Genomic DNA, 9,894 nt, shown 5'->3' on the forward strand with positions numbered 1-9,894 from the left:
TACTCTGTGGCTTTTATTGTATTGGGAATGAGACACAACAGCTTTTGAAGTTTTAAGGAACTACCAATTGCTTTTGTGCCACTGGTAGATTTACAGATTGATACTAAACTTCAGGTAAAATGCAGTAACTAGTAGTATATCTGAACAGCTGATTTTCTCTCATTGTTCTTTCTTTACGTGCACTATTGGGAGAAGTGAGACAAACTCATCACTGATGCACAGAGCATATGGTCCGTTTGTGCTTGGCAGCTAGGCAGACAACACAGCTGCTGTTGAAATGCACTTTTTGATTCTCTTTCTTCTGTTCATCGTTTGGTCACCACACTTGGTTCCTCGTTGTTGTTTTTCTGAAATTGAAAGATTTTGGTTTTGTTTAGTTATCCTTTTGGAGATCATGAATTATCCATCAGATGAGTGAGTGTATGAGAAACTGTCAGTGACTTGCCAAGGGTACATGCAGTTATTAAGTTTGTCAGGCAGTTTTAATTTTCAGTGTGGAGATTGTAGTTAAGTGCTACTGAGAAAAGAAGTTCAGGTTTTGTGACTCTAACCAAGCAACATGTGTACTTCATGTACAAAGGATTGCTGTGGAAGATAAAGAGTGTTACAGGCGTAAGTGAAGACCTGGTGTAAATGTGCAGCAAGCCAGTCTTTCAGAACAAGAAGCTGCTAAAGAGTGTGTCTGATAAAGACCACTGTCTTAGGTATTCCCCTGATGGTAAATCATTTTACTGTAATGTCTGACTCTCGGTTACATAATCGAGCCTTTTTCCTTTGCAGCCATGAATGTTGGAAATGGCTTTTTTTTTTCTTTTAATAGATAATTAGATTGGAGGACAGCCAGCATAGCCTGTCATCTGGACATCATCAAACAATTGCAACTGCAACGTCCTGCTCCTGTGAGTGAACACCCAAACAGCACGTGGCTACAGACTGCAGGGCATGACTGTGCAGGTCGAGGTGCGTTTGGGGCTGTGGCAGTTTAAAGATTTTTATGGAATCCCTGTATCCTAACACTGATACTCAAAGGGAAGTTAAGATGTCCATTTCACTGAGTACTCCCTATGTCTTGCCACAACTATAGATAAAAGATGCAGATGTTCACAAGGGATTCCGTGTATCCCTTGGTGGTGGTGAACAGTTTTCTGCAGATGAGTCTAAGGCTTCAGAGACTTGTGGCAAATGGTACCTGGTGTGCAAGGAGGAGCCCAGAGCCTGAGGTCTCAAGAAAGGTTGTAGATTAATATGTGGGGCAACTTTTTGTTCTTTGGAGCCCAGGTCTCATCCTTGTTGCTGTGTACTTAGCATGTGTAATCAGACATAAGGTAATTCTTAATACAGCAGCTCTTACCACTTCATTTTGAACTTGCTGTATATTTTGTATTCAGGTGCAGGCAACACATTCCAGGAAGAATAATTGAATCCTTGAAAATGGGAGTACATAAGAAGTACAGAGTAAATGCATTTACTTTTGGCAGAAATTCTGGACAGTGCAGTACTTGATCCAAGGGAGTAAGAAGGCTATTATCATCCATTATCTTTCTGTGCTTAAAGCCACATTTTCCTGAGTGCTTTTCCCCTGTGTGAGTGCTGATACTTTCAGTGTAAGGAAGGATCTGAGGTTCCCTTACAGTGGTTATACTGCATCACCTCATGTTCTCGAATGTAAGATGCACTACCAGTCGCTCATGGACAGTGACTTTCATCAGACAGAGCGATTTGAAGATCAGAGGTTGCTAGGAATAAACAGAGAGTTTATAATGAACAGAAAAATGAATTCATTAAAAGAAAGTGCTACATCTTAGAGTTCGGGAAGATTAGGGATACAGGATAATTGCAGACGTCCGGTGGAGCTGGATCTGGCTAAGGAAATTAAAAAAATGCTGCAGAAGTCCTTAGTCATGTAAAGCAGTAATTTCACAACATAAAAATGTATGATTTGCGTTTAACTTCGGTGAAATTTTTGCTGAGGTCAGTATAGAAAATTACAATGCTGCATATCAAATTATAGTTCCTCCTGGTGAATATTGACAAGGTACTGTTGCATGTCATGCAGAGCAGTGAGGAGTCATAGCTGCTCCAACAGAACTCTACATATAGTTTTAACATTTTTTTCTTTAATGCCACATTTTTGTGTAGTTCAGAATTTAGGGAAATCAGCATTACAAACAGCCTCAATTTGGTTCAAAAAGCATTGTTTGGTAACGTGTTCCTACTACAGCTTTATTAGTCTGTGCATATTTAAGTGGGATTGAGTGTATGGTTACTTTCTGATTTTATGTTGGAATATTTATGTCAGTTTGACTTTCTTAGCACAACAAAAGCAGGGTGCTGGTACTGGAAGTGAACTGATTATAGTTTTTGTTTCATATGAAGATCTGCATATGTGTCACAAAAGACTTCTGGTCTCACCGTTTCCATTGAATGAATTTGAATGAAGGAGTACTTTACCAGGATCATGAATACAATGAATCGCTTCCTGAGTGACTGTCCGAATTACGGCCTTTCAGAGCGCAGGGTATGTGATAAACTCATAATGGACAGATTCCCTGCTGGTGATGGGCACTGTACTGGAAATAAGGAATAAGTTGCAAATGGAAATTTGCTTTATATACCATAGTGATCTTTATATGTATCCTTACCCATGGCTCCTCACTGCGTACTTAGCTGGCATACCAAGTGACATCCTAGAGCAGGCTGATCCTGGCTGTCAGTAATGTTTTCCTTTTTCCTCCTCATCACACCTGTCACCTCCTCCATTTGCATGCTATCCCACTGTCTGTGTTATTTAATCATGATGATTGAAATGAGAAATGAGGTTCTGCAAGAGTGCTGTTTGTAAATACCGTCTGAGAGCGCGGGGAATGTGTATCTTTGCTCTGGCTTTGTGGAAGCAGTACCATCCATAGTGAATGCCAAGCACCGCTAGTTTAGAAGGGAAAACAAGGATTGAATCTATGTTTTGCTGGAGATGAGCCGTTGTGTACTGTGACAGGCGCTCAGACCACATTACCCTTGTAGATGTATGACTAACAGAGGAGCTTTGGGACTTGGCAGAGCTAATTATGCTGAGAACTCGGTGTCCGCATGTGGATTCCTGCCAGGCGGGAAGGAAGGGCCGCACGCACTCAGCAGATGGCCCTCAGAGAGCCCCGAGCTCAGCAGGGCTGGTGCTGCCTCACAGCTGTGCTGGGCGCTGGGCACCTCGTGCCGAGAGACTGTGGGCAGATTTGCTGTTATTCATGCAGTCCATTTTCATTTGGGAGTATTAAAAGCGTTCCCGGTGTGATTTCTTCACCAGCACAACTTGCAGTTGCCTGTATGCTCTCACGGTTTCAGCTAGCCTGCCTCTTGCTTTCTTGTTGTGCTTCTTTGCAGGACTGATAGGAAGTGATGCATCACACCGGCCTGGTGATGGTAATGTTACAGTTACTTCGTACACAGATGTATTTTTAACATGCTGGATGGCAAACAGCAAAATTCCCAAGTGCAGGTTGTTTCTGACAGAAGCCTTCTTAGTCCATACAGCACTCATTGTTTAATCCAGATCCTTGCATCTTTCTCTTATCTAGCAGAGTTAGGATTGTTAGGATGCAGGCTAACTACTAATGAAAGGAATTTGATCAGTACAGCTGGTATAACTTGTCCTTGTGGTAGTGCCTGTGTTGGAGCAGAGGGTGACTTGTTCACAGGCCCTGAGCTGCAGCAAAACATACTGCTAACCTACAACTTTGTCTCGTTAAGAAGCTGATTCCTGAGTGCTCAAGTGATGCGCTAAGGTGCCACATTTAAGCAAAAGCATTTGTACCCTTACAGTTACTCACTGTTACCCATGGAGAGTGCAGAGCAGAAGCGTGCAGACACAAGAACACATGGCTGGCAGTGCCCCATGGTGTGTGGTAGAGAGATGTGATAAAAGCCAGGTCCCAGTGAAGCCAACCTTAAAGTAATCGTCAGCTGAGGTTTTCTGCTCTGAGTCTGCATTATAGAGCAGTTAACAGGAAAGCAGATTTCTTACAATATTTTTAATGGATGCAATAACTGTCTTTGCACTCGATTAAGAAAGTTGTGAAGAGTCTTCTATACTAGGAGGTAGCTGAAAAAGCCATTGGCCTCATTGGAAAGCACAAGTGTGTGGTGGTGTCTTCAGGCTGTAGGCGCATGCGTGCAGTCAGCTTATTGCTGCTCCTTTGGGATGACTGTATTCACGTGAGAAAAGCCCCAGGGGGTCCTACCGTTGTGTAGAAGCACTCTTGGGGAGTGAAGCAGCAGCACCTTGGTGGTTCTCGCTGTGCCCAGGGGCAGGACGATGGCAGCGGGCATGGCTGGGAGCCACGCACAGCCCTGTCAGTGTGCCCTGCTCTGTGCTGACTTGGGGCGTCAGACTGAGCCTGGCAGATGTTTCCTAGTGAAAAAGAGTGAGGTGATGATTTGTTTGGACAGACTTGTTTTCATTGCGCAGGGCAGCGTAACATTGGAGTGGCTGCCCATGTTCCCAGGTGCCCACTGCAGAAGGGTGGGGGTGCTCAGTGAGCAGTACCAGACTGCTGTCTGAAGACTTTCGTTTGAAACGGAGGAATGAATGGAAGCTGGACAGAATGTCACAGAAATACTGACTTGAATGCTGTCTCCCCAAAATACACCTGGTGTCATGACATACATAGCAGAGGATGGACTACTTGGGGCTCTTGGGAAAGCAATAACTTTAGCCCTAAAAGACTCGTGGCCTTGAGACATTGATATATGCTGCCTTAAAATCATACCAGAACTACTTCAGAAAGCGGCTGGGTTTGAGAACACAATGCACCAAGTAAGCTTTATTATTTTTAGACTACGAGCAGGAGGCACTAACAAATCTCCCATATACGTAAATGTGAGGAAAAAAAGTGCTTTTTTTGCAGACAAACGTGTAGCTCTTCAGACACAATCTGAGCACTGCTCCCTGTCTCCATTTTGCTCGTTCTTCATCTGTCCTGTTGGTTTTGTGCTCTCTGTGTCTGTTAGCTCCTGTGTGGTCCCAGACCTCATCTGGGCTTCTGGAGCTGCTGCTGCCAGGAACAGTCATCGCCTGGGACTTTGAGGTAGCAGTTCTCTGGTTTATCTCTCCAGTCAATAATTGTAAGCTGAAGAAAGTTTCTTATTTACATTTGTTTCCACACACATAGCACTGAAGTTAAATATATAGAATCTTACGCTTTTTTTTTTTTTAAAGCAAGACTATAAGCATACAAATCAGGCTGTTTTTTGAAGCTCAGTAAACATAAAGGAAGCAGCATTTTAATCAAAATGAAGAAGTGCATCCTAGTCACATTTCAGCACATGTATATTTCATAAGTATTTTCTGCAAAGCAAATACAGGATGAGATTGCTATTACACATTTTCTCATCTCCTTAGCTTTTTCATCCCAAAGTAGACTGCCACTGCATAAACTAATGATAATGTGATCCATATTTTCTAATTTATGTGGAAAGCAGGCTAGTAATATAAAGCTTTTTACATCTTTGCTGCTCTTGTCCCTTGCCATTTTTCAACAACTAGACTGATTCTCTTCTGTTCAGTTTAATTTTGTATGTTTGACTTTGTACCTTTTGTTACTAAAATTGCTGATTTCTGAGGATTCGGTGAGATAGCACGATGTGACAAATACATGGAAGAATAAGAGACAAGGCTTTGAACCCCCTGTTATACAGGATAGTTGGGTAATGAAGATGTGGGCTCTCTCCCTTGAGCTGCACAGTGGCTGTGTGCGTTGGGCACAACGTTGACCTAAAGCTGACATTTGAAACAGAGCAGTGAGAATCTTCACAAAGACAGAAAGGGGGACAACTGTCAGAGATGTTATAAAAACTCCAGAGGGGCCCAGCCAGTAAATTCAAATGAGGGGATATGGTGAATCCTGCCTCACAGTGTGTGCATGAGTGGGTGCAGACAGACCACAGCAGCAACACTTTACAGCTTCTGATCTTCTAATTTTCCCTCCCATTTCCTTATACACAGGTTTGTTTGAGACAGACATGGCTTGGGGGATTTTACTTCCAGGTAAGATCCTGCAGGCAAGGAGCAGCCACCTGAGCAGCACGAAGCAGTGTGTGTCCTTGCAGCAAGCCCCCTCACATCGCTGCTGTTTGTCTGCTCTTTGCAACAGGAACTCAGCCATCAGCATTTGTTTCTGCCTGAAATCTTCTTTAGAAATCTGCTATGAGTGCGTGCTTATTTAGTGTTTAAAACAAGAGAAATAAAATATTTTTCTTCTCTGTATTTTTAACACATCAGGTAAGGGACTGCTCAAACCTTCCAAGAAGCCCACGTGAGATCTATAGGAGAAACAGCGTGTACTTGCTCGAGGGGTGGTGCTTGCTAGTTAATGGCCTCTGCTCTCCTCTTCTGGTGCTCTCCTCCCAGGGATCTTGTTGTCTTTGTTCTAGGAATAGATTTGTTGGAAACTTTCTTTAGAGACTTCTCCTTTGTACAGACTTGATTTTACCTGTGGGCAAGGTACTGTTTTCTTACACAGGGACATCACAGCATTGCTGCATGAAGAAGGAACTTTCAGACGCAGGGAATGATGGACTGCTGAAGGGTACCTGCTCACAGAACAACATGTCAGGAATCTGAAGTATGAAATGCTCATCTTTGAAAGCAGGCACTCGCAGGGGCTTTTTTCATCTTGCACAGCCTGTTCAGAGCCCTCAGCCTTGGTTCTTGCTGCAGCAGCGGATGGGTCATTGCAGTTGTTTTTCTCTCATCTGCACTCAGGTGGTTTTCCTTGAAAGATTCTTCTTCCTGCTGTCACCCGCACTGCTGACAGATACTTCTCATTTTTGGATGCCTCATGGATGAAAATTATTTTCCATATGATAACAATTGGAAAGGTCTAAATTGCAGGTAGTACTTTTGTTCTTGCTTTTCATTCCTTTGATTTTTTTAATGATGTCCTATTTCCTGTGATTAGGGGGGATTTCCCCCTCGTTAATCTGGCTTTCTCACCAAAAAGATTTCTGACTGATGTAGAGGAGTACACGTGGTGTGAAGCACAGTGCTGCCTGGGGCTGGGAGCTGTGCAGGGCTCCAGCCTTTGCCCAGTAGGAACGTATGTTTAGGAACAACACATAGGTCTTGTGGCTCCCTGCATTACACAGCAGGACTCTGTGCTTATTCCTGGGTTTTTATGGACAACTCCTGTGATGATTTTATTTCAAGTTCCGTGTTTAAGCACTGTGGTTATGTAAGACCATCTATTGAAATGTACTGAGTTTAACTAGTGAGGTGTTCACGTCCCTTTGCCAGAGTGGTGACATAATAACCCACTGAATCAGGGAGGTGTCTGGGTGAGCTTAAAATTTGCAGGTCTAAGTTTCTCCAATAAGCTTGGATTTTTCTGGTCTTATCCTCTCAAGTAAATGGTACTTTTATGAAGCCTGAGTATCCTGAACATTTTTCTTCTTTATCTGTGTTAGGAACATATGTTTGCTAATGTCAGTCATGTGCCTTTTCTTACACTTCATGTGAGCAGGGGTAAGGATTAGGAAAAGTTACTTCCATTTTGTGGAATGGTTAATTCTTAATATGGTTATGTGGTTTAATTTTACCACTAAAAGAGAACTGTATTTCTTCTTCCTGTTGCATATATGCGAAGGATGGACTCAGCTCTACAATCTATGCTGAGATGAGTAATCTTGTTCATTTTTTTGTGGAGTCTTGGTTCATTAGGGGGGTGGCAACGTGGTTCCTGAATCCAAACATGCAGAATAAGACTATCTCAGTTTCTTTTTGTAGAATTGTAAAGGATGCATGATGTTGGATTGTAGCTCTGTGACATTTTGTTGTAGATGGGTCTGGCTGGAGAGTAATGTTACTAGGTGCTGGCAGAAGGTGACTGCAGGGTATCTTTGTGCAGATGAGCGTGTTCAAATTACAGTGAGGTTGTTCAGGGTCATGAAGTAGAGGTTGTGGTGAAGTGGAACATGGGAAGCAGGAAGAGAGAAGAAAAAGAAAATAGTACAGAGAGGCAGAGAAAGAATATGACATAAGAAAAAGAAAAGGCAAGAAGGTAATAGGAAGCAAAGATTTCAAGAAGAGAAAAACAGGCAATTAGGTGTGTGGGAGAATGAAATGGAGGAGTGAGATCAAAAGTCATTCTGAAGTGAGCAATGGAAAATCTGTGAGACAGCCTCTGTAACAAAGCGAAAGCAAGAGTAGAACGAAGGTCTGTTGGTAGATAGAGTTGAGAACAGGATTTTTTCCTTCTTTTCGTTTCCTTTTCTGTTTCATTCTAAAGCTTACTCTTACTATAATGCGACTGCTTCTGTTCCTTTTCTCTCTTTCGTTTTCTTTTCTCAGAACACCAGAGACGTGTTTGATCATGACACACAGCTGACTGCAGCTTTTTCACTGCACAGTTGAGCTGGAAAGCAGCTGATTTTAAACCTGCTTTATTCCAGGTTGAAGACAGCATGGTTTCACATAACAAATAGAGCTAGCATTGTCTGTCAATTAATTCATGAATAAGTAGAATCCCCACTCTTTTCTCTGGAAAGAAATGTTGTATCTTACTCTTTATGTTGCCAACTTAGATCTAAAACTGAAAATGTTTTCATTGAAAACCATTGTGTGAGGAACTGATACTGCCTATTTTGTTTCTGTGGTAAACGCTATCGCTGCATTAGAAGCTCTTATTAATTCCTCTGACTGCCTATATGAAGTTATAAATGATACTCCAATGCCTTCTGGAGCAGAAGGATCATGTGGAAGTAAGTAAGGAGCGAGGAGAAAATTGGAACACTGCTCTAGTTTTGAGACTTGAAAGGAAAAAAAGGCTCAGGAAGACCATTTTTGTTTTCAAACCATCACGCATACCCTGGGCAGCATTAGAAGTATTGCCAACAGCTTGAAGGCAGTGATCCCTCTGCTCAGCGCTGTGGTGAGGCCACACCTGGGGTGCTGGGTTAGGTACTGGGCCCCCAGTATACAAGGGATGTGGGCACTCAGGAGAGCCCAGCAAGGGGACATTGAGATGCAGTGCCCGGAGCATCGCTGCGGTGAGCAGAGGCTGAGTGGGGGCTGCTCGGCTGGGGGAACCTTGGGGGTCCCACCTGTGCCCATCAGTCCTGCAGGAGCTGCCAGGGCCCTGAGCTGGCTCTGCTCAGCACAGCCCTGCCCTCGGGCAGCACTGCTGGGCTGGAGCTGCACAGGGAACTGGGAGGGCTGGGAGCAGCTCGGGGGTTGGGGAGCAGGACTGGGCTGCGGGGCTGCAGGGTGCCCTGACTGTGTGATTCCTGGGAACAAATGTCATCTGCTGAGGCTCTAAGGAAAAGACATTAAATGTTTTACTGATAATTCAAATTAAAAATTAATTAAGAAGTGGATGATGAGCTTGACCTTGAATCAGTTCTTAATGATGATGTATTTTGTTTCTGTCTCAGTGTAAAAAAACTGCTGTACTTCCTGAAGAGGCATGCTTTCAGTAGGCAGTGAAAGTCATTGTTTTCCCTTATTAGGTATGAATGAGGCTTTGCACATTAGACAATTGAATTGCAGAAATTTTTCAGTATTCCCTCAGTATTGTTTTAGTGACCCAAAATTAGCAATAAAATACATGTGAGGAAAGCAAGCTGCCATGAATATATGAGGAGATTTTAAGTGCTTTCTTGCATAGCGTTAACCCTCAGGCTGTGATGTTTGTAATAAATCAGCCAAACCTCAACATACAAGGCATAATTGACAGAAAATCAGTCTGAGGAAATCTACGTGGCCCAAGGGACTTCTGGATGGATAGATCCCTTTTAAACTCTATGGATTCAGATGAGTTTCCCCAGGTTGCTACTACCTTCCTGTCAATACTATTAATTTCTCTTGAGTATTTTCTTACTTATTAGGGAATTGTTAATGTAATG

The 9,894-nt window shown here is 43.0% G+C and overlaps 1 protein-coding gene across 18 annotated transcripts in view; it reads left to right on the forward strand.

Annotated features, from left to right (window-relative positions):
- Positions 1–9,894, forward strand: part of GPR149 (G protein-coupled receptor 149) — a 79,415-nt gene that overhangs the window by 40,274 nt on the left and 29,247 nt on the right. For 10 of the 18 annotated variants that reach the window (XR_006930826.1, XM_040705457.2, XM_040705458.2 and 7 more), the window contains exons 5-6: positions 821–960; positions 2,377–2,518. The exons of 7 other annotated variants lie outside the window; for them this stretch is intronic. The gene's annotated coding sequence lies outside the window, so the exon portion shown is untranslated. The remainder of the gene's footprint in view (positions 1–820; positions 961–2,376; positions 2,519–9,894) is intronic. One more of the 18 variants, XM_040705452.2, reaches the window with a different exon arrangement.

Source organism: Gallus gallus, chromosome 9, assembly GCF_016699485.2.
Source record: "Gallus gallus isolate bGalGal1 chromosome 9, bGalGal1.mat.broiler.GRCg7b, whole genome shotgun sequence".
Taxonomy (NCBI): Eukaryota; Metazoa; Chordata; class Aves; order Galliformes; family Phasianidae; genus Gallus; species Gallus gallus.